Source organism: Rhinichthys klamathensis, unplaced genomic scaffold (assembly GCF_029890125.1).
Source record: "Rhinichthys klamathensis goyatoka isolate OS25496 unplaced genomic scaffold, OSU_Roscu_1.1 h1tg000195l_1, whole genome shotgun sequence".
NCBI classification, from domain to species: Eukaryota; Metazoa; Chordata; class Actinopteri; order Cypriniformes; family Leuciscidae; genus Rhinichthys; species Rhinichthys klamathensis.
The window spans coordinates 318,130-343,362 of NW_026606721.1; the positions used below are offsets into that span (position 1 = coordinate 318,130).

Genomic DNA, 25,233 nt, shown 5'->3' on the forward strand with positions numbered 1-25,233 from the left:
GACAGCACTCCAAATATACAAAAAAATGAGCTCAATGTTGAAATTGACCGGAGTTCTCCTTTAATGTTTTTTGAAAGATGTGTCCTTTTTCTTTTTTGTGGACACTTTGATTTGTCATTGCCTCATGTGTCTACTTTGCTCATTTGTTTTTTTCAGAAGGATTTTCCGAATGAGAAAAAGCAATACAGCTTTAGGAAATTAAATTCAACAATTTTCACAATACAGTATTGACACAGTAAAATCATTTCAACTTGAATTACATTAAATTGATTAAAAAAGAATTGTTGAATCCTATATAACTTATAAAAAAAGTAGAAAATTGCTTAACCTATTTGGATAAGTTAAAGCAATGTAAAACATATGTTGTCATAAGTTATTGATCACACACACACACACACACACACACACACACACACACACACACACACACACACACACACACACACACACACACACACACACACATATATATATATATATATATATATATATATAACAAATTCTTTTTTTTTTTATACAGTGAAGGCATCTTTACAGAAAATGCATATTTCCATGCTACACTCAGTAAGTATTATGTTATCAAATGCCAGAAACGAGTGTGTCAAAGTAATGTCCATATGGCAGTAATATACAATACAGCTTTAACTGTGGCTGGTTTGATGTTTGTGTGTGTGTGGTTAACAGCATTGAGTTTTCATTACAGAACTGAGTCTTTGTTGGAGGTAAGGAGTGGCATTTCCATTTGGCCTAGAGGAATTACTACATAACGTACTGGTCCATTTGATAAAAATGCTGTTCCTCGGAAGACTGAGTCCCCGGTTCAAAATCTGTGAGTATTGTCGTAAATCAAGCAATAGATAAGTCTCTTCACATCCCCTTAATGCTGGGTCCCTACCATAAGATCATTACAGTAAAAAAAAAAGACAAATTTGATTGATTAAAATGGCACCAGGCGACTTCGGCTAAACCACGTTAAGTGATGTGACACTGCAGTTTCCGCGTCATATTTCTGTCAAGACAATGATGGTAAAAAGCGTTGTTGGCATGTGATATCTGACAACACAAGCCATCTGCCTGGATATGAGGCTAGATTTATGACAGGGTTTAAGTGGGCTGCACAGGAGTAGCGAGAGAAAAGTAGCCGTTTTTGAGTATTGTCACTTTTCAAATGACCGTAAATTCTGTTAAGGGGACACTTAAGTGGCTTGACAAACTGCCAGTCGTAAAGGTATGTACCATGCTAGTTAGCTCTGGCCCTCATGCCTGACACAGTCTCTTAAATGTTTATGCTCTGCACAGTTAAAGGATGCACTAGCTTTGTCGTATGTTAATACAGAATACATTGACTTTATCCTCTGTTTATTATCACCAACATAAAGAATGATCCACAACAAGCAGCAGCAGACAAATCAAAACCTCCCTATTGATCAAGAAATACTAAAATACTAAAATACTTCAGGTCATGTAATGAAAAGGAAAATGGAATCTTGCACATATAGGATAGTCTAATGTATTTTTTATTTATTTTAAAATTATAAGTCACAGATCTAGTAGTAGTAGTAATAATATTAATAGTTATTATTATTATTATTGACTTACTAAATATTTTCAGATCTTAATAATAATAATAATAATAATAATTATTATTATTATTATTGTTGTTGTTAACTTTTATTAATGCACCATTCACAACACACAATTTAATATAAAACTACTTGTAAAATAAAAATATTGTCGTTATTTTTGTTAACAAGAAGCATACATGTTCATAATGTGAAGTTTATTAATAAAGCTTGCCTCAGGCCCATTCGTGTTGTACATCTTTAATGCGATAAAGCTGCCTTTGCTAGCAAGTAAATGCAGTACATTTTGTTCACATCCATTTTGTTAATGGATAATTAAATAATTAAAATGTAATCTGTTCAGCTGTTCATTAGTGTAACAACTGTAGTCACTACTGTGTAGTGTGTATACTTTTACCAAGCCTGATCATCTTTATTTAATTTATTTATTATGTACACCATTATTTTAATTAATTCATTTATGAAATTACTAAAGATTTAACAGATGAAACCACCACATGGCTCTATTGTAGCACAGCTTTTGTCATTATTCTTCGATTCTAATTCATTCATTCCATTGAGTGCGAGCAACAACTGCGTCTGATTGTCTATCAAACGAATCCCCATATTCACAGGAGCGCAGAGGATTGAGTACACTTACAGAAACCCATTAGCCTAGTTTCTCAGACTTAAAGTAGAAAAAAAATCAAGCCAATCATCAAGCACAGACCACACATGTCCACAAGAAATGTCTTTTGCCACTCACATCACCATCAGAAGGATAATGATTCTCAATCCATCATTAAAATTTGCCTTGAGGCTTTTTGTCGCATCAGTCTCACACTTGTCTCTTGAGGCAGGTTGAGTCTTGCTTGACACGTTATTGTTTACCCACTAAACCACACAAAAGTGTGTGTGTTTGTTGTCCTGAATCTCTATAATCAGCAATTTTGATTGATGTATGTCTGACGTTATTAAAACTTGTAAAATGGATCACAATCACACTTACAGCTCGCATAGAAATACAACACATTGGTTTCATATAGAGGAGACTGGGGCTAGTTGTCACAGAGTTTTGAATAACAGTGGTTTTACTATTGTAAACCATGCCCTCAAAATGAAATTTTCATTTGTCACAAAAGGTATGCGTTACATTAACTAACCTCTTGTTCTAACAATAGTGGAGATGTTCAATAGTCAAAAAGTCAAAACATGTATTTGTATAGCGCTTTCACAATACGCACGGTTTCAAAGCAGAGAATATAATATCTTAATAATGTCATGCCTATAGTCACATTTAGTAAATTAAAGCTGGGCAAAATATAGTTTACATTTTACAAAAATACAAGCAATCAAGCAGATAAGATATGCTATATATATATATATTTGTAATATATAACTAATCTGGATTACTTAATCAGATTCCAAAAATTAAATCCTTGTAATGAGATTATATTACGTTTTAAAACACTCATAATCAGATTACAGTTACTTTTATATTGATTACATGATTACTTAAATATTTACAAAATGGCAGTAAATTATTCAGAATTCATTGATCAGTGTTAGTTAGCATAATGTAGCCTATTGTTTAATGCACTTCACGTTGTTGATAACAAAAAAAAAAATCATTTTTCTTTCTCTTTGTTTTTTTATCAATGGCACTTTATCAATATAATAAGATTATACTACTCAAATCAATGTTTTAAACAAGTTAGGTCAAAAGTAATCTAAAGCAATCAAAAGTAGTCAGATATATTACCTAAAATGTGTAATGTAATGTAATAGATCACATATATACAAACTACAACTTGTATCATGTAATTTTTATTCAGCAATAGACTACAATTTGTAGTAATCTACCCAGCACAGTATTGTGTTTATAGCCATAGTATACTGTAAAAATGGATTTATAAATAAATAAATAAGTAAATAAAATATTCAGTTGACTGAAAGGTGTGACAACTAGCCACACTAAGCAATAGTGATAAAATAAGTAGCGCAGTGTAAAATATTTGTCTTTTTGGTCATCTAGTGTTTAGTCCACCCTAAACACTAGATGGCACTGTTTGACCAGCAATGCAATGGTTTAGGCCTGTGTTTTTCGAGGATCTCCTCTCCTCACAGTGCAGACAAAGTTATCATTTACTAGTTGAGTGGGATCTGCCATTGCTGTTATCTTTTAATAGATTTGTACGGAGGGGAAAGCAGGTGCCTCTTGTTAATGTGTCCAATTGCCCAAGTTGCCTACTGAATGTGGTGCATCCATCATTGTCTGCTACTGTGACACCCTGTCATCCGCCCTCAGTGGCACAAGCCATGCAGACGCACAGTAACAGATGAGTTTCCTCATGGGCACCGTGCACGCTCAACACAATCAGCACAAACACTCCCACCCACACACACACACACACACACACACACACGCACGCACGCACGTGTACACACACACACACACACACCATACACTACTCCTAAACTATTGCTGTGTCTACACTGCTGGTGAAAAAGAATATTCTGATTTCATCAACAAAGTTTACTACAACACAATTGTCTAAGCCAGTGATTCCCAAACAGGGTGATTCAAATTTGTTCCGGGGTACTTGGAAAGATTTAATGATGACTTTTATCAATATTATAGTGCTATTATTAGGTCAAAATATTTATATAATTAATAAAATTGTTGTTATTTATTTTAATTAACTTATTTTTTATTTCATTCTAAATTGTTTCTTTTCTTTTTTCTTTTCTTTTCTTATTAATGCCTTTGCACATTCAGCTCGTCTTTTAAGTTTGTGGTTCGTTAGGGAATATATTTGTTGAGCATTAATAATTAAGTTCTACCATACAAAACTATCTGGTTTCATGAACCTATCTTATCTTATCTTATCTATCTATCTATCTATCTATCTATCTATCATCTATCTATCTATCTATCTATCTATCTATCTATCTATCTATCTATCTATCTATCTATCTATCTATCTATCTATCTATCTATCTATCTATCTATCTATCTATCTATCTATCTATCTATCTCAGTGGTGCTTGAGCTTGACTGGCTTACATGTATGGAGTATATATAAAAAAAGTTGAGACACACTGATCTACACATTGTTTTTCACAGTGTAGATGGATTATTACAGAGTAGAGGATATATGAAATGCACGATGTAATGATAATATTGACATTCATTGTTTCATCTAGATGGATAGATCGCATTTCTGCAAAACGGTACAATCAGTGCAACCTGTGATGAAATATCCTATTCTTCATTGATGTAGTCACAGATGAACTGTGTAAAGAAAGCTTGTGGTGCCACGTTATGATTTGTTATTTAGCGTCGTATTAATGTAGTAAAGATGCACAACACGGATGGGCCTGAGGCAAGCTTTATTAATAAACTTCACATTATGAACATGTATGGTTCCATATGGCCCAGATAAGTGGAAAGGCATTTTACAGTCAGTAACACTTTGAGCTTGATTCTCTAGTAAACACTACATGTGTAAATATGTTCATGGTTTGTGGCCCTATAGTAGAGGTTGGGACATGGCTTTTGCAGCTGCACCTTCTTTGAGGGAAGCATTACCAGGTTAATACCTTGTTAGGGCTCTTGCGATGACTGGGTCTTGGAGAGGTCAATGTCAGTACCACTTTAGCAAAAACCTGTGATGCAGCAGGCCAGAGTTTGAGACATGTGCAACCTCCACATTCCCATCACCCCCAAGAGTCCTTCCAGTCTCAGCTTAAAAAGGCTTTGGGTGTATCATAAATATGGCCCTGGTCACATCTTGTGCTTTTTAATAGAAGAGGGCAATAGGGTTTATTTCTTGTCCTTTGATTTCATTTTTTCTTTGGTTTTTATTTCTTTTTCTTTAGCCTGAGGCTCTTGAGCTGAAGTTTTCTCGTTTTCCTGTTGTTGGAAAGCAGTAAAGACCACAAGGTCAAAGTTCCTGACCTCAGTTTTCACGGCATGCAGGTAATTATAACCATGGTTCCTCGTTTTCAGGTTTCAGCTAAAAAATAATTGCCCTGCTGGCATCGTTAAAATCTGCTTAATTCATTTGTATAGCACCCTTGCTAAACATGATTTGAGTAAACTTTGTAATCCTATACTGTTGAGTAAAATGAATTAGATGATTTAGGTCTAATTTTGTAACACCAAAAACAGTCAGCTTAATGTGTTTCACGACTAGTGTCATTTCATTACATAAACACTTTTTGTTGCTGCTGTGTCTTTACGACTTCTATAAAAATGTCCTCTTTGCAATGCAGAGCTGTAGGTGCTACACACAGGCAGAAACAACACAAGGTGTGACACATTTTTCCACATTTATTCCTCACTCTTAAAAATAATGTTGTTGTTTTTTTTTGCAGAGATGCCATAGAATAATTATTTTAGGTTCCCCAAAGAACCTTTCAGTGAACAGTTCTTCAAAAAACATTTTTTCATAGTGTAAAGAACCCTTTAATGATCTAAATAACCTTTTCCCACTCTAACAAAACTTTTTTGCAATGGAAAGGTTCCATGGATTTTAAAGGTCCTTCATGGAACGATCCATACCAATAAAGAACCTTTATTTTTAAGAGGTCTTTTGGAATAACAAATTACCCTTGTGCCATATTAAATGATGAAATATCATCAAAATCTCCATCATAAATCAAGATCAGTGTAACTTGTGCCAGTGAAAGTAGAAAAATCAAAGATTTTCAAATTAAATGTAACCATAAAACATAATCAGAGATAATCGAATGTGTTTTAAATCCAACATGCAAATTTAATATGAGAAGTAGAACATACTAGACTAACCATAAAATGTAAACTTTCTTATTTTTGATTCTGATCCCATGCCGAGACTTTCTTCAAGGTTTACGCAATTTGAAATGTCTCTTAAGACTGCTTTGAGTGGTAACCCAGCCAATTTATGCAACAGATTCAATGGGCCATTGCAGCCTGCAGTCAAGCTCAAATGGAAACTGTAATAGTGGTTCGCCATTTGGCTATGTTATTGTTTTCTTTAGTATTACCCAGTTGGGAAAAGTCAATGGCAGAGTGGAGAGGTCCTCTCTTCCATCTCTAGAGCTAATTTGGTTGTGCAGTTTTGAGTGCTTAATTTTGCACTCAGTCGCTTTCTAAGGTTAATCGCGGGACAGCAGTGTTTATGTTGCAGTAATACGGGCCCAGCTCCCTTGCTAAATCTTGTAGGCTCAGAAATATGCATCCTCCACCCCCATCTGCCCCCTGTTCAGTGGAGGAAAAAAAGAAGAAAGACAAATGTGACGTTGAACAAAAGACAGAGGAAAGTCGTTCCAATTAGCCGCTAATGAGACAAGCTCATGAGGATTTCCAACTCCGCAACGTGTTAGCATTTACCGTGCCCCTCGCCGAAGCCCCGCGCAGCGCGACAAGGGAAATGTGGCGAGAGAACATATCTGTCATGATTGCCTACACATGGCTGCGGGGCTTGCTCTTTGAGATGTGAGCAGGAAGGAACGCCTCACTTATGGTCAATGTAAAAACACCAAATTGACATGCTGAGACCATTTTTCTGTGTTTATCTATCCTGCTACAGCACCCAACCCTTCACCCCCTCTCCCAAAATGGATCCTCAAAGAACAAGGAACAAAGTTGCACACCATACGTTCTCAATTTTCTCAATGTGGTGAAAGGGGGGAAATTCATATAATAACTGAAAAATAATATGTCAAGAGAATAACCAGCACTCCCTGAGATACTTTTATCAGAAATGTCTGGCTGAAAACGGGAAAAGAAATATGTTTTTGTAATGTGCCTCCGCTGAAAGCCTGGGGTGATCTTTTTCTAGCTGCTAAAATGGCCACATGTTGGGTTAGACAAGAGAATCTTGTCTGCAGTGAAGTGTAATGTGATGCTATCATTTAGAAACCACCAGTATGAGCATTAACGTCCAGATTTTTGTTTTGTATGCGTCACATGCTAATGCAAACGTTGGTGACTGTGCTTCGTCAAACCACAATAGCTGTAGACAGGTTTGTTTACCCCTGAAACTATAAAGATGGAGCTGAATTGAATTGGACAGGAAACACACACTGTAATTTTATTTGGTGTCGGGGAACTATGTGTGCGTGCATGCTAACTAACTGCGCCACCGGACCCGCCAGAGCTGCCAGCGTCTCGCACCAGGATTTCTAGCATTAATTTAAGTCTGAACACATCCATAAATAAATAATGAAGGAAATAATGAAAATAATATTACGTTTGGCAGCAGGCTTGTTTCACATTTCCTCTTAGCCCACGTACTGCGCTAGCTAATTAGCTTTCTAAGGAGTTGTCCTCCTTTCTGTAAATTGAGTTCCTGAGTAAAAAAAAAAGGCTCTCAAAAAGCTGTATTCTGATGAAAGACAAAAAAACATTACAAATGCAAACAAAACAGTCACATACATGTAAAGGTCTCAGAGAAGGCTACTAAACATTTTGTACTCATTGGTTAATAACTCATCACAGAACTTCTAAGAATGTTTTGCTAATGCTCCCATTAAGTTACTGTATGAAAACATCATTTCTAAATGTTGTTTGAACATTCAAAACATCCAGATTTTCAAATTAAAAAAAAAAAAAAATTCTTGGTTATGCAAAATTTAAGGGACTCAAATAAAAAAAATAAAAATAAAAAAAAATGTAAAAAAACGTTTATAGACAAATGTCCCATAAAACCCCCCAAAATGTATAAATAACTTTTTTGTATTAACGGTTTGAGAACATTAGTATAGACAAGATTCACATTCTATTAATGTTACTGGAAGAACGTTTGTTCATAATTTTGAGAGAACCTTTCCAGAACATTATACGTTCTGAGATCTTCCCCTATTAAATGGGATGTGGCTGTAGAAGCCAATCCTGATCAGCTTGCCTATTTTGGGGGCTTTTCATTGACCTTGCAGTTACTAAAACAGTATTCAGGCCTTTAACCTCCCCCTGCCAACTTGCACACACTTAACACTCCCACTTTAGGATCTTACCTGCTCCACCTTGTGCCCTCCAATGCTTCTCATAAAAAAGCTTATATGTGCAGGGACAGAAGCTGTGGCTCAGGGTAGCCTCTACTTTTTATTTGAGTCTTAAATAAGACCGTAAACCTTTAGCTCCAGAAACAACCTCCGGCACCTAGAGCTCTTTCCTCATTAGACCCCAGTCCCAAAAAAAAAAACATGTTCAAACGACTTCTTCCTCGCAATGCGTTTACTGCTAATTAGTTTGCTTTGTAAGGTTAGATGTGCGGACGGAGCAACTTTGAAAGCGTTTGGCGGCCATCTGTGTGAGCACAGCGATAACTATGTACAGATGGCCCGCACTCGAGACAGGTTGCTTCAGAGAGGAAAAAAGCAATGAGACGTTTTTAGTTTATGTTAATAAGATTTATGGCCACACTCACAGGTAACCTATTTGGCAGTAATGGTGACTGTTAGTCATTTGAGAAAAAAAAAAAAAAAAAAACGATAAAAAGTTTTGAAGAAGAAAAGTCATTGAAGCGGATGAATAGAAACCAAATAAAAGGCTTGTTCCAGTATTAAATATTTTTCTGTGATCTACTAACTGTATTAGGTGGGGTTATTAGTCCTTCTTATCATTTTTTTTTCTGCTTTGCTGTTTCTACACTGCCACATATTGAATCAATTGGTTGTCAGCTACTTGAGAAAAATACTTAATTTAACCAAGTTAAATTGCCATTACTTACTCAGTGAACCAGGTAACTCAAGAAAAAGGTAATATTGCCTGGTAATTGTTGGACACGGTCACAAAATTCGCAAACATAATCAAATAAGTGAAGTGACATTTGTAATTTATGCCTTTGCTTCAGACGCAGGTGTTTACATACTGTTTTCAGCCATTTTCATTTAAGAAATATAAAGAATGTTAATTCGAATTTTTAAAAGATATGGGAAGATATTTTCTAATATCTTTATGTGTACACTAATGTGAACAAAGACAAGAAGATTTTTATTTTTTATTTTAGACTGACATTCTAAATTTTGTGTGAAATCTGTTCCAGTCAGTTCACTGCTTTAGTGCCTCCTTTTCTGGACAATATATAAGCTCTTCTAACTTTATTTTTTAAAGTTGCGCTGAATTAGTGCTGGCCCATGTCCAGGTTCCTCAATATATTGGTAGAACAAGAGATATTCTGTATGAGCGCACACAATAGGATTCCCCTTCGTAGTCTGTTGATTACGTTCATGCTATAAAACGTGGCTAATTTTATAAGTGGCTAGATTTTGTTTTATAAAATATATCATCCAGCTCCTTAATTAACATACTTCTTTTTGGATCAAGGGAGAGGATTTGCACTAATTCAGTGTTTACTTTACAGACATAGTGAAATAAACTTCATCTTGCCTTTGAGTGGCTAATTCTGCTAATTGCTTCCACAAGTAAACACTCTGTTAGCATGGCCCATCACAAAACACATCAGCTTAGCTGTAATGGAGTCCAGAGCTTTTGGGAGGTTAAGAGTGTTTTTATAACTTAAGAGGACTTGATAAGAGAAAGCTATAACTACAGTGGATCAGTTTGACAGCTTTTCAAAGAGCACTATCTATAAGTGGCTATTTTTGAGCCATAGAGAGACTGTCCTCTTAGCTGAAGTCCTCATTAGGGAAGGAAATCGAGAGGAAGCTGAGAACAGAGAGAAAGAGGGAGATAAAAATATGTTCAAATAACATCTTTGTAATGTCAGTGCCCATTTTTCCTTCTGTGCTTGCATATGCAGCATCTTCATACTGTTAAAAACTCTTCAGTTATTGTTTGTACTTCTCTGCTAGCAGTGTCTATAGCTGCTGTTTTTTGCAGCCATTTGTATTTTTTCCCCAATACCACAATCATTTTAATCCTTCTTTTTTTTAGATGCTTGCATTATGGATAAAGTAGGCTAACATTCCTTTAACCAATACTAAACAGCATATTTTGTCAAAAAGAAATTTGTTTTAATGGATTTACTGCATACCGTGACTTGAGGAGGCCTGTTTTGTTTTCTTCCATGTCTTCCATTTTTCCTTTTCATAATCTCTTATTACATATCTCATACTATTCCATCTGTTTTTGTTAAACATTTATTCATTCCTCATCTGTTTCATAAGATGAACCAATCAAGAGTACAGACACTAGAAGGCACCTCCTCTCCCTCTCCTTCTTTTTTTCCTGAGGTTTTATTAGGAAATGGATCCCAGGTGTTCGATAAGCCTGTAGTGGACATGACAGCAGTGCAATCAAGTGTATAAATTTAATTGCAGGCTCATTTGGGGCCGTTTATTAGCCGGTTAGGGGCACCCTGCTCCACTTGAACCCTGTTATTGTGAGGCAGAACATCTGTTTGGCTCTTTTTAACTATTGTTTCATTGCATAGTTTCACAAATGCACAGTTTTAATGGATACAGGATTATGGTAAACTGGCATTGTGGGCTTGAATGCTGTTGTTGTGTTTCGTGGAGCAATTTATGTTGTTTAAGGATCAATTTGTAGTTTGTAGTCTAAATTATAAAATGAATCCCCAGGAAATAAATAAAAGTTATCGTTTCATTTTGTGAAGCATCATCGACTGGACTGTTTTGGGGGCCAAACACAACAAAGGAGTTAAGAGCTTATTTTCTTTCATTTAATCATGAAATTTGATTTTCTTACTTTGTTAATGATGTTAGAGATTGTTAGAGTTTAAACTTTTTGATGCATTGACTGTGCCATTGTAATTTTAACTTTATTTATTTATTTGTTGATTGATTGGAAAGTTATCTGTCTAAAGAACTTTTTCCACCAAGTCTGATGTGACAAAAATACATGAAAGTATTATTATTATTTTTTTTTACAATATTGGTACCAAGCATATCAAGTTCAATGCTGAATTGTCATTCTCAAAAACTTTAAATTAATAACTAAATCATTTTTGGCATCCAAATAATTAAATCCCGCTTTTGAATAAAACATAAAATCATTGCCGTACAATATGAATGTGTTTTTGTGGAGTTTACTGAGCGGGTCTCAGTGAAGATGAGTTTGGGGGGATTGTTTCAACATTTTGATTACGTGATTTTTTTAATAATGTGTGATTTTCATATTTATGTACATTGTTTGTTTTTGTGTGCATGTTGAAACTCATTGACAAAATTTCCCCACGGGGATAATACAAGTCAACAACAACAACAACAATATATTATAAGTTCATAGAAATACATTGTTGAAAATTACTTATATTATTGTCAAAAACTGTGTTTTTGCATTTTTCTTTTTTTTAAATAGGCCTAGTTATTTACTGCAATAAACTTTAAGCCTACCACTTCCTCTATCATAAGGTTTACCTAGAAATAACATCTTTGGACCTTCTCACAACTTTTCCATAATTGTTTAATGTCATTTTACAGTATCTGGGCTTTAACTCAAGAAATGTGGACTTCAAGGATCCCATCACTTACTATGTTAACATTTTCACATAACAAGGCCTACATTTTACAAATCAACCGGCCAATAGAAAATGTGTTATGAAACAAAACTATGATTTAAAAAAACAAAAAAACAACAACAGATAAAGACATTTCCTCATCCTCATCCATGTATTTCTCATGGTAAATTTCTAGATTAATCAACTGTATTGTGAGAACTAGATATTTCATAATCACTGCATGCTAATGCATCACACAAGCTAAAATTGGAAGCGTATTTGTAAAATGGTTTTCTCATGCCGTGCAGTCTAACAGCCTCATGATGTCCTCTGTAATTTGAATATTTCTATGTTAGTCAAGCATGACAACAAAATAAACAAATACATGCACTTGCTCCGGTGGCACCTAACAGCATTTTCTCAAGTGTGCAACAAGGGCTAAATATGTCTTAGCAAAGGTCAGGCTATGATTTGTTATGAGAGCACTCGTGGGGATTTCTGATGCGCGCTGATCAATCCCACACCCCTTGACATGCACATAAATCAATGCTGTATCAAGAAAAGCCCTCCCACTGTACAAGACGAGAGCAGGGCGACGTGATAAATCCCGTACTCGCCATTTTCTGCCCCCTCCTCCACCTCTTAGATCCCGGCCCGCTGATAGATCGCAATACGCCGGCCTTGCTGTTCTGTTTGGTGGCATGAAAAAAAAAGAAAATCCCCTATGCGCTAACACTCTTTGGCGTTGATGGCTTATTACCAGGCACTGTGATTTGACGGGATGTGTTCAAGGATCTCCTGTGCGGAGGAAAAGGTCAGCAGCTTTTAGCTGCGGCTCCGCTGGAATACTAATACTGTCCTTATTCAAATGATCCGCTACATTGCTTATTAAATGGGCTCCGGTGCTTTAATTTAATAGTGCGGGAGCCGGGGCGAATGAGAAGCCATTGCCAGGTCTGAATGAGACGCTTCTAAAGGCAGAGATAAGAAGAGGGTGGGGGTGGATTACAGGAAGTGCAGTCAGTGTCACCGTGTACGTTGGCGAACACACGAGAATGTGTATTTTTGCACATGATGGACATTCGCTTTACATCTCATAATTGGAGAATGTCCTCTCTCGCTTTCGTTCCCGCTCCACCTCTCCTGCTCCTCCTTCCACTCGGCTCTACGCAAACAAAAAGAATAGATCCATTAAGCACTTGGCTAGGCTATAAATGCTGTTTAATGTATGTGTTCCCGTTAAACCCGGTTTTGTGGATTTGAACGTCGGACAGTGTTGTGCTTGTTTCTCATAAAGGTTGTGTTTATTGGATGGTCCAGTCTTGGAAATCTCTTTTGATCAATCGGCAGGATGGGCCTCGTGTCTAGAGAGATATCAAAATTGAGTCTTAAAGGGATAGTTCATCCAAAAAATGAAAATGATGTCATAGTTCACTGCACCCTTGTGTCGTTTTTAACTTTCTTTCTTCAGTGAAACACAAAAGAAGATATTTTGAAGAATGTATTAGCTGGATTTATACTGACGCCTAGTGGCATGGATCATGGCATCATGGGTTTAGTCTGTAGTTTTTGTTTACCGATGCCATTGTGCAAAATGTAGAATTCATAGTCATCTGTGAATTTCTCTGTGACTGAAAGTGTCTGATAGTTTTCGGCAGTTTCTGACCCCATTAGGCGACCCACACCATGTAAAATAAAATATTCTAGTCCTAATATCATGCAACATAATTTTAAATATATGGTAACGCTTTAAAGAAAAAAAATAGATCATACCTTTAAAACACAATAGTGAGTTATGTGTGTATATGCCAGAGAGAAAATCATATAAAAAGAGTCTTAACAGCCATCAGCATTCATTCTGACATAAGACTGATACATTTTTGTGTCGTTGACTGGGTAGATATGAATGATAAAGCAGGTACGCTTTAGCGTGAGTAAATAAAATACATCTTTCTTTGTGTGCATGTTACACTCCAGATACATCTATGAAATAGTACATAAACAACATAAACAATAATATATATATATTTTATTTTTTTCTGAGAAAAGAGCCCTTCAGGGATTTGACAGTCATGGAAGCTGACAGCCATGGACAGTAAGAATAAATAAGTTTGTATTCATAAAATGGCCATAAAAAATGAAAACAATATAATTGAAGCTTAATTTGGTATTAATGTGGCACAAACCACATAGGCTCTTCCTGTGAAAGATAACGAATAAAAAAGTGAGTGTGGGTGAAACAGAGACAATGGAATTAATGTGTGCTCTTATCACAGATGAGCCATTACATTCAGCCTCACTATTCTGAACACACATGCACATCAATACCTCAAACAATAAATAATCAGTCCAATAGAATACACTCTCTCAACTTCCACTGGAAATCTCCCTATCATTATCACAGGGTGGGAACTGAAAACAATTAATAATCCCACAATCAGCCTTTCAGACCGCATCCATCTTATTTTTCATTAGGCTCCTCTCTCTCTCTCCTAACTTTGCATCTGATCAGTAGTCTTCTCTGCAGCTTCTTAGTTTTAAAGGCCTATAACAAACAACTGTTTTCCGAGATTGCATTTACATTTATTCTCTTGGCAGATGCTTTTTACAGTGTATTACTGGTGTTTTATCAGTATGTGTGGAGGGAATCAATCCCACAGTCGTGTTGCTCTCCATATTCTACCAGTTAAATTGCAGGTGGCGACTGTGACTCTTTCTCTACTATATTCATCCATATTCATTTTTTAACTACCATTACCATCCCATGCACATCTTTAAGTATGGCCCAAAATCTCATGATTCAGCATCCAGAGACAAATAAAATCAAATGTTTTCCCATTTTCTTCTACATTAAAATCTGTGCCACTTCCTGCGATGACTGTGGTCCAGGGTTCCCACACATTTTAAGCAATAAATTTCCATGACTTTTCCAGTCATTTGTGATTGTTGGCTCAGGATTTTAAAACACATTTATAGAGATTGTGCTCATGAAGAACAAATTTGATCTGATTAAATATTCAGGGCTGAGCTAGAAAAAAAATTGCGACACACATTTTTTAATGACATTTCCCCCAAATATACACTACCATTGAAAAGTTTGGTAACGGTGAGATTTTTTTATGTTTTTTGAAAGAAGTCACTTTTGCTCACCAACGCTGCATTTATCTTATAAAAAAATACAGTATTTTTTTAAGAACTTTTTTTCTAATATAATATATTTTAAAATGTATTTTATTCCTGTGAAGGGGAAAGCTTAATTTTCAGCATCATTACTCTAGTCTTCAGTGTCACATGTTCATTTAGTGCTGAGGAAACAGTTCTTATTATTATCAATGTAATGTTGAAACTGGCGTGATTCTTAACATGTTTTCTTTAATTAATAGAAAGTTCAAAAGCAGGTTCGTTTGAAAGAGAAAACTTTTGTAACATTATAAATGTCTTTACTCCCATTGAATGCATCCTTGTTGAATGAAATCATTAATTTCTTTAAAATGGAAAAGAGCTCCTCGGATAAGATAAACATCTACTTTTGTGTAACACGTAAGTCCGACATGAGGGTGAATAAATGTTGCCAGAATTGTCTTGGATGAATTTCCACATGCAAGTTTTTGTCGTTTGGTGTTTGCTTGTATTGGTATTTGGTATTCTTGTGTTGTGTTTTTGTGACATCATTATCATAAGATAACAGTGTGATTCCCTCCCAGCACCTCCACCTCCTCCAGGCCATAAATCAGAGTGACTATGTCATCATTGTGGGATGTGGCGGAGCTCAGTGTCGAGGCGGTTGGCGTCTCGGGTGTGAAATCACTTGACCCTTTAGCATTAACCTTTCCTCCACTGGTCTACAGGTCTCTCCCTGAGCCTGAGAACAAAAGAGGAACACTCCTGATTAAACACTAGAGTCCTCACTTGATATTAAAGCCTGGCTTAGTTGCCCATGTCCCCACTAAGACTGTGTGTGTTTGTGTGTGTTTCTGAATGTGTGTGTGTGCTGGGGAGGAGGCAGACAGACCAGCGTCCCAGTGGGAACAGTGTTTTGTCGTCCCAAGCAATGTTTACCTTCACTCCCCCTAACACACACACATAGATCTCTGTCTCTGTGGTTTGGATCGATAGGCAGAGCTAAGATGCGCTCTGAGAGGCCTGAACTCTGGAGGAACACTTGTGTGTCTGCTTCGGTTTATGCTGCATACATCACAAAAACATTCTTCATTTACTGGGTATTAACTCCTTTTTCCTCCTTTCCATTTAAAAAAAAAAATCTATTTCACTTATTAAATTAACTTAAATTTGAATTATTGTATGCTTCAATTACAAAGAATTTAAAATAAATTTTGAATGTAATTTTTTTTATAAAACAAATTAGAATGTGCACACACACACACACACACACGCGCGCGCGCATACAGACGCATTCTCATACTGTCTAACCCGAACCCTAACCCTAACCCTATATCCCTTCACCTAATTATAACCTTATCCCTAAAAGCAAGTCTTGACCTTCAAACAGGCCTGTAAAGGGGTCTCACAAAGTGAGGATTTACTCTCATTTACTCTCTTTGTCCTCACTCCGAGGGTCCTCAAACCGGTCCTCACAAAGATTTCCTTGTTTTATGAGTTTCTATATATATATATATATATATATATATATATATATTCATTATGGATGCAGACTACAGATTAAGAAATGAAATTTTTTTAATAAATCTTTTTTTCTACTACAGTAAAATAGTACAACTAACAAAATAAACTTATAATGTGATTTGCAATAGTTGTCTATAATAAAAACGTATATATATATATATATATATATATACACACACATTTTATTATATATATATAATTTGATATTAACTTGTTTTAATAATAATAGTAATATTAATAACAATAATAATTGTTACTATTATTATTACCATTAGCATTATCATTAATATAATTAAGTCAATCTAAAAGTAAATGAATATAGCAAACAATAGTTTGCAACTTACTAAAATCACCACTTGTCTTTAGTTATCTCTAATTTAACTAACAATATAATATGAGGTATAATTTTGTCAAAAGTGTGTTTTGCTACACAACGGTTCCTTGCTAGACGTTAAATTGTAAAAGCTCTTTGTGTCCCGTCCCAGAGGCCGGAGAAATAGTGTGTGAGAGAGTCCCCATTCTGTTGTTCCACCCCCCTCATACTTATCTCTCTGCCCTGTCATGTTCCTTACATCAGGAGAAAATAATTAATTACTCAGTCCACTCATGATTTATGATATTACTGACATAATTAATGAAACACATCAATTTTCCTGTTTAATTGAAGGGGGCCGCAGTGCACTTCTGGCACAGTTAAAGGATTCACATGACAGAACAGGGCAAAATAGACACCTTTCCATTTTTTTTCTTTTATTTCACCCTCTCCCTCCCCATTTCTCTTTCTCTCTCTCTCTCTCTCTCTCTCTCTCTCTCTCTCTCTCTCTCTCTCTCTCTCTCTCTCTCTCTCTCTCTCTCTTATAGCCTGTTATTAACAAAAGTGCATGACAACTTAGCAATATCTGCAACATTAGACATTAGGCGGTAAATAGAGTCAAACACCCAAGCAGTTGTTTTATTGTGCATATTTACTCAGATGCAGACACGCTGTACATTAATGTATATGTCTATAGTGTATATATGATTTATGAGGCGCCATTTCTAGACGTGCACAGCTCTCCCTCTAGCCTGAAGACAATAGACAGCTAGGTAAGCCATGAATATTTAATTTCCAAGCAGAAGGTATAGAATATGCTCATGTGCTGCATCTAAAACAGTCATGTCTGACAGAACCAAGAAGTCTAGGAGATTTGACTGTTTATTGATTTATAAATGTATCATTTATTTGACTTTTTCTGTGGCGTTAACTCTTTCTGGCAATGTTAGATGGTCTATAATGCTTGATGCTTATTATTATTATAATTAGTAGTAGCCTAGAATTTTACATTTTGCTTTTGTATGATGGATATTTAGAATTTTAGCTTCAAGGATTTTTGAACACAAGAGGTCATAGGACACACACACACACACTATATATATATATATATATATATATATATATATATATATATATATGTCTTCTTTTAAATAATTACATAATTACTAAAATGTATTATATCCTAATGTCAAAAAAGTGTCACAAAAACGAATTCTCAGTTATTCTAAAAAAATAAAAAAGCTGTTAGAAATAATCTTTGAGCTCAAAACAATCTAAATGTCTCTGCAAGTCAACAAAAGTTTAGAGAGAAAGCAAGACGACGAAACAACAAAAAGTCAATTTCAACAATTTCAGCCATGCATTTAATTCCACTAAGGCACATCGCGAAGAGGAAAATAAAAATAATTTACATAAAATGATACAATACAATTAAGTTAATTAATAATAATAAAAAAAAAAAATCCAACTCACAAAGAGCATTTGATGTGCCTGTGATTGGGCGCTTTGAGTTGACCTAGTCAACTGCGGGAATGTGGCGGGCTGGGTGTGAGTGTGCATGTAACTGTGCTGGGGGGAGATTAGTGGCCATGGAAACACACTGCCATCCCTGTTTTTAGAAAGACAAACTCTACATGTGAGAGTGATTGACAAGTCTTTCCCTCTCCAGCTGACCCATAGAAATTAGCAAGTTAGAGTTATTCTGCTGCAGAGCTTTGAAAGAGGGTGGGGGTTTGGATACTTTAAAGTGGCTCTCGAAAATGCTCCTCTGTCATTTGCATTTGAAACATAGCTGTGTTTTACGGTGTGGTGTGTTTTAGGGGGACCACGCATAGCTGTGGCTTCACAGCATTCTCTGTGATTCGGTTGTCTCGACAGTGACAAACTTTATTTCCAGTCTGTGTGTGAGTGTGTTTGCATTTGTGTTTGGTGTTCATCTGTTTTATTGCTCCTAGACTTGATGTATTGATTTGATTGGTTGTTTAAAACTCGTCTAAATGTCAGTGTGACAGTCAGTGACTGATGTTCACATAGAGGTTGAGTTCTTCTGAGACTCTCAAACCATGCGGGATGTGCCATGTGATTTGAAATTAAAAAGGGGTCCTTATTTATTATGACTTATGAAGTTTATTGTACACCGAAATGTATTCTATATCTTTATCATTTATCCATCAATGCAAGTGTTTTGGTAATACTGAAGTATACACGCCAGACTTCACCACATTTATTCATTCATTTATGTAGAATAACATGTTTTTTTGTTTTTTTCGTCAATCCTGTGGAATATCTGGTCAAATTTTGTCAGAAACACATGTACCTCTACATTTTAACGTCATTTTACCACTTAAACAAAGGCTAATAACTTTTTATATTTGAACAGAAGGGGGCAGCGTTGTTCTTCCAAACTCAATCTCACTGCATTTGTTTGTAGGATGGGTGAAATTAAGAAGCAGGACCATTCTGTCTTTCTTCGAAGAAAGTTAATAAAAAACATTATAGGAATCCTTAATATCCGTAATATTTTTAGCCAGACATTCTTAATTGACTTTAAAAAAATATGTAAAATAATTAGGTAAAAAAATCAAAATAAACAGTACATGACCATTTTTAAATTCCCTTATTTCCATGTTCAGATTAATACCACAATTTAATGTCAACCCCGACAATCATAAACTTATCAAAATATTTTGTACCAGCAAAACACTTTTTTATTTCAGTCATAAAAATGGCATGCCAAAATACGAATTATTGTTAACAATGCAGTGTTATAATATATTTGTCAGTAATAATGCTGAAAACTTTAAGTAGGCCTATGTGTGTTTTATCTTTTTTTTTTTTTTACTTGCCAACATGTACGTTTTGATTTACCTACCTTGTAATTAAATCTGTTTGTACGTACAGTATTTGTTTTCGTTATGATATCTCTGAATTCTGAAGGTGCTTTGTGTCCATCATGTCTTTTGTGATGTTTCAGACGGGGCATGAGACATGACATAAAGCAGACAGGAGAAGACTAACGGCTTTTGTGTCAAAATCCCTCTGTGTGTATGTAAGGACTTAAGGATTATGTATCACTTAGCGGCCCAAGTTCTTTCTTTCCATAGTCTGTGTACTTCCCAACACATATACAGACGTCGTCCCCTCACTACCCCTAGCCCCTTAACCTGTTCCCCTTTCTTTTCTCCCTTGCTTTCCCCCCCTCTCACACCTCTAACCCTGGCTTAAAACTCCTGGACTGTGGTGCTGGTCAGCATATCGTCACCTGAGTCCCATTAAGAACATTCACATCTTAGCATTGCCAGATCCTGCTATCCGCAGCCCTTTTCGGTCCATCTTCCTTTAGAAATAACAACAAAACAGATCTTTCACTATAATTCTTCTTGATCTCTCAAATGGAGCCTCTCGGAGGTCATAGGAAGTTGGGGAGACAATATTAGTCAACTGAATAAGCAAGTTTTGGGTCTACGAGCCTCAAGACGAGGAGTGGCCTTATAAGATGAGGTTGTTCTGTCTCTCAAGGGTCTTGTAGTGTAAAGCCGATGAACGCTTAACTGCACAATGACAATCTGGTCTGGGTTAAAACAAAAAAGGAAGGCGTTATTTTGGATTTTTTTCGTGGCGAGGCACATTCCTAGGATTGGAAGGTCACAGACAGTACATGGTCAGATGAGTTTTGTTGGGGGTCGCATTTTGCAATGAGCTTTTGGTTGTTTCAGGCCAGTTTGAATGCGTATAAAGAGAAACAGAAGGATGCATTTTTGGGGGGATTTATCTGCACAGCATTTGTATAAAACTGTCATGCGCTTTAACCCTCGTGTTCAATTCAATTCAGATTTATTTGTGTAGCGCTTTTCAAAATACATATTGTTTCAAATCAGCTTTACAGAAAATGCACGTTTACAATTTAGAGTGATCTTTTATCAAAGGTGACTGTGTCCAAGTTATGTATTTCCGAATTAATTTAAGGCAGAAACAATGAGCCCATTGAAGTAATGTTCAGACTTTTCTCTAATGATAGCATTATAGAGTCGAACAAAATTTTGATTTGATAACATGATGGAAACATTCTCAATGTAAAATGATACATTTCTTGTGCTTGATATAGTACATTAATAAATAAATACATATATTTTAAAATAAAATCATCTGATGTACAAATAGTGTAGATACACTCCAGACAATTTTTTTATTTTCTTATAATTTTTTTCTATAGTATTTTTTTTTTTTCACTGGATTCAAATTGACATAAAACAGAAACACTAGAATGCCACTATAATGGATATCAGTCACATTTTTGAAAAGCTCATCTACTGTGTCGTGAAACAGAAGCATAAATCTTATCCATACTAAAGCTTCAATGTATACTGGGTTTGATTAGTTCAGAGGATCATATTAAAATAATTTGATGGGAATTGAGGTTTATTTTCAAAATGCCATATTAATATGTACATAATTAGGGAATATATATAGGCCTATATGTTTCAACAGGATATGGTCATATATATTACATAGTGAATTGAATTTAATAAGCTTTTATTGATAAGGTTGAATTTTTTTTCATACTTTGAATACTCTTATTTTTCCAATGAAAATCCTGTGATTTCTCTCCACCCTGTTTTCAATGCATCTGGCGTAGCTTGACTCTGTGTGAGTGCGCGTCAGCTGTTGTGTGAATCAAAAGCTCGACAGCACTGTTTCATTGCGATGACCCTTACACCTCCCAGCTTTCTCTGGTTTGCCGAAGCCCGCAGACCTCGCCAGGGATGTCAAACAACAAAATGCTGGTCTGCAAAAGCCAATATCCTGTGTCTGTTAGCGGTACAGCCGGAGCCAAGCCGCATCTAATAATCTGGGTGAAATATTCATTTTCACATCCATATTAACTCTCACGTAAAGATGCAATCGTTCGGCTTAGTCTCTCTCCCTGTCGTTTTCACTCATATCATCGATGTCACTAGGTGTGAATTCTCACGAGAGTGTTTTGTTGTATATTCTTGAATCAAGAATATTCTGGAGATGACAGAACGTATTCCAGGTGACAGTCGTGCAGCTGGTGGAGTTTGGGTCGTCTGTCACTCATTCGGTTCTCGGCAAAGCAAATGATGGCGTTATTGTAAAGTCAGTCACTTCTTATTAAGCCCCGCCGAATTGAAACGGTGCTAGACGATGATTCGTCCGTCAGGAGATGCGTACGGTTTGTCTGGATCTATTAACCACTCTCCTCTCACCATATCTCAGTGTCATTGTTCTGTGAGGAGCAGGGCCTTCCGCCCCCCCTTCCCCCGAATATGACACGCGCACTGCGGGACATGGCAGCTTCCTTAGAAAAGGCCTCCGCGCAATCATTTACATGCTGTAACCTTACGCCTGCTATTGTCCGTGCCTCAGTCGACATTCATTTGTGTCCTCCGGCAGCTTTGACCAGCGCACAATCCCCGGACCAGGCAGGAGGGGAAAAATGGGCCTACGTTTCACTGATTAAAGAGATGTGGTGTCAGCGCTCGGCCGCTGTCAGCACTCTGTTAGTGACTTTTATATAGCTAGGCTGCTACGCTAATTACCTTTAAGTAAGTCGTGTCACCTGAAACCCATCTCTGAACCGTTTTTTTTTTTATAGGCTCCGCATTAAATATGCACTCATGTAAAATATAACATGCTCTAAAAGGAAATTAGACGGCTGAAGAGTTATGAAGGCTACATGTGCAATCACGTTTACCATTGTTGGGGAAGACAAAACCTAGTTATTTCAATAGGAATTCATGAGATTGGGAATTTCACATGCACTTGTGCTTGATGTACATTAGTCAGAGAATCTTATTGACAAATAAATAAATGTATTAATGTACAAATACACTCCTGACATTTATGTTATTTTATTTTATTTTATTTGACACACTTTTTGCCATTTTGAAAAATGGTGAACGTGTGCTATAAGAACAAAACTTGATTGTTGTGAATTCACAAAGCTGTGAAACACTGTTTGGCAGGATGTTTGGAAGCTCAGCGGAGTGTGAGGTGCTATTTCAAGGAAAGAGATGCCATTAGAACGAAGTCTGCTTGCTGCCAGTTGGCTGGACCTTATTTTGCTCCTAGTAGCCGCCTATGTTTGCGTTTAATTCGACTGTAAAATTAGATGGAAGATGCCTCCGGTATATCAGAAAATAGCACACTATAGGCTACTACTTTTTTCCCTGTGCTGGAAAAGAACAAAGCGGTTAGAATCTTTCCAGATGTCGATGAAAGTGTCCCATATCATTCTTTCTACAATTGTAAGCCAATACTGTAAAAGCGAAGATGACAATGCATATGGTTTCTTACAGTAGTGCTGATCATGAAGGAATGGATGTTAAACGAAAAAGTTCAGATCTCTGTCATAATGAGAGGTGTAAATCCAGTGTTGTAACTAAAAGTAGAGACTAACTACAGTTTTCAGTGACAGTAGCTCTGGAGCTTTAAAACAGTGTAATAGCTTTTACAGGATCAAGAAAATTTACAGCTTAACAGCTGAGGAAATAATCAAACACTTTCTGCAATCAAACTGTCCTCTTGTAGCGTTGGGAAATCTGATTCATTTCAGTGAATCAGTTTGGACATGAAACTGGTTAAACATTCAGTAATTCTTCTTAAATTTCCCTGTGAGATTTTTTTTTTTTTAGATAAATGCTGATGTATGTTTAGGGTCAGTATTGTTTTAAATAATGCTTTTATTCAGGCATTAAATTGATCAAAAGTGACAGTAAAGACATTTATAATGTTGCGAAATATTTCTATTTCTAAATAAATGCTAAATAAATACATTCTTTTGAACTTTCCATTCATCAAAGAAACCGGCAAATATGTATCATATGCTGCTGAAAATGCAGCTTTGTCATTACAGGAATAAATTACATTTAAAATATATTAAAATAGACAACCTATATAAAATTGTAATAATATTTCACAGTTTTGTAATCATATACAGCCTTGGTGAACATAAGAGACTTCTTAAAAATAAAAAAAATAAATAAAAAAAAAAATAATAATAATAATAATAAATAAATAAATAAATAAATATATATATATATATATATATATATATATATATATATATATATATATAATAATTACCTAGCTTCTTCAACAATGAAAGCATTGATACAACATTTGTAGACAGGCAACCAAACATGCATACTTTGACATTATGTTCTTATAAAAATGTTTTGGCATTTGGAAGAAACGAAATTCCTAATAGAATAGAATAGAACAGAACAGAACAGAACCTTAGCAGCATGAAAATGCTGTTACTTACCCTCATGTTGTTCCAAACCTGTATAACTATCTTTCTTCTGTGGAACATAAAAGGAGATGTTTCTAAGAATGTCTGAGCTGCTCTTTTGCACACTATGACAGTGGATGGAAACTGTCAAGATGCTCAAGAGCTTAAAACAGCCACGCAGCACTTTGACGCAGTGTGTGAGCTAGTGTGTTAGCATGTTAATGTCGTGAAAGATCTAGCGCTGCTCTCCATGACCTCTTTTCATTTTCTTAGCCCCGGCACTTGGCAGGTTCCCTCATCTGATTGCCTGCCAGAAATATGCTGCTCTAGCCATGGTGGGGTTCACAACCTCTGTAATGGCGACCGAAGAATTCACAACATTCGGCAAGAACGCTTTGTCATTCTCGTTCGCCTTTCCTCATTCCTTCGCTCGTCTGTTTTTAATAGCAGGTTGTATTGTCTAGCTCCTTAGCTACAACAAAGGGATAAATACAAAGCGTACTGTAGGTGCTTGTGCTAAAGGCCTTGGACATGACATGTGACAGCCGATGATAAATTGGTTCGGTGTCTGTTCAATTTCAGATGCAAAGCTCTGGAGAGAAGGAGAAGGAGAGGGAGAGGTGAAATGAAACATTTCTGGAACGGGGTGAGTGGGAAGTTTCAGATGATGTGTGGCTGTGTGTGGACCAGATAAGCCTCTGCTGAAGTTCTAGTGCAGGTTACTGACTTCCTGTCGTTCACAAGTGCATCCTGGCATCCAGTCAGGCAAGGAGAGGGAGAGAAAGGAGTTTGTAGATTAATAGCATTACACAATTGGAGATGACAGCGGTCCATACATCGTATATATATATAAAAACAATCTAACCCATAAGTACATACACACCTTGTACACTCTCATATGCGTTTTTAGCTCAGCTATTCTCAAAAAGGGGTTAGTGAATCTTAAATGGGTATACGGTTCATAAAAGATCAAACAGACTGTTAATAGATACAAATCTATAATATAACTAATTGATTAAAAGGGTAAACATGTGATTTTTTCTTTTAAAA

General features: G+C 36.0%; 1 long non-coding RNA gene across 1 annotated transcript; it reads left to right on the forward strand.

Moving 5' to 3' along the window:
* Positions 1-693: 693 nt before the first annotated feature.
* LOC130096000 (uncharacterized) lies at positions 694-25,009 on the forward strand. Its single transcript, XR_008808165.1, has 3 exons — positions 694-829; positions 5,445-5,544; positions 24,766-25,009. It is a non-coding gene; the product is annotated as an uncharacterized LOC130096000 (long non-coding RNA).
* The last annotated feature ends 224 nt before the right edge of the window (positions 25,010-25,233 follow it).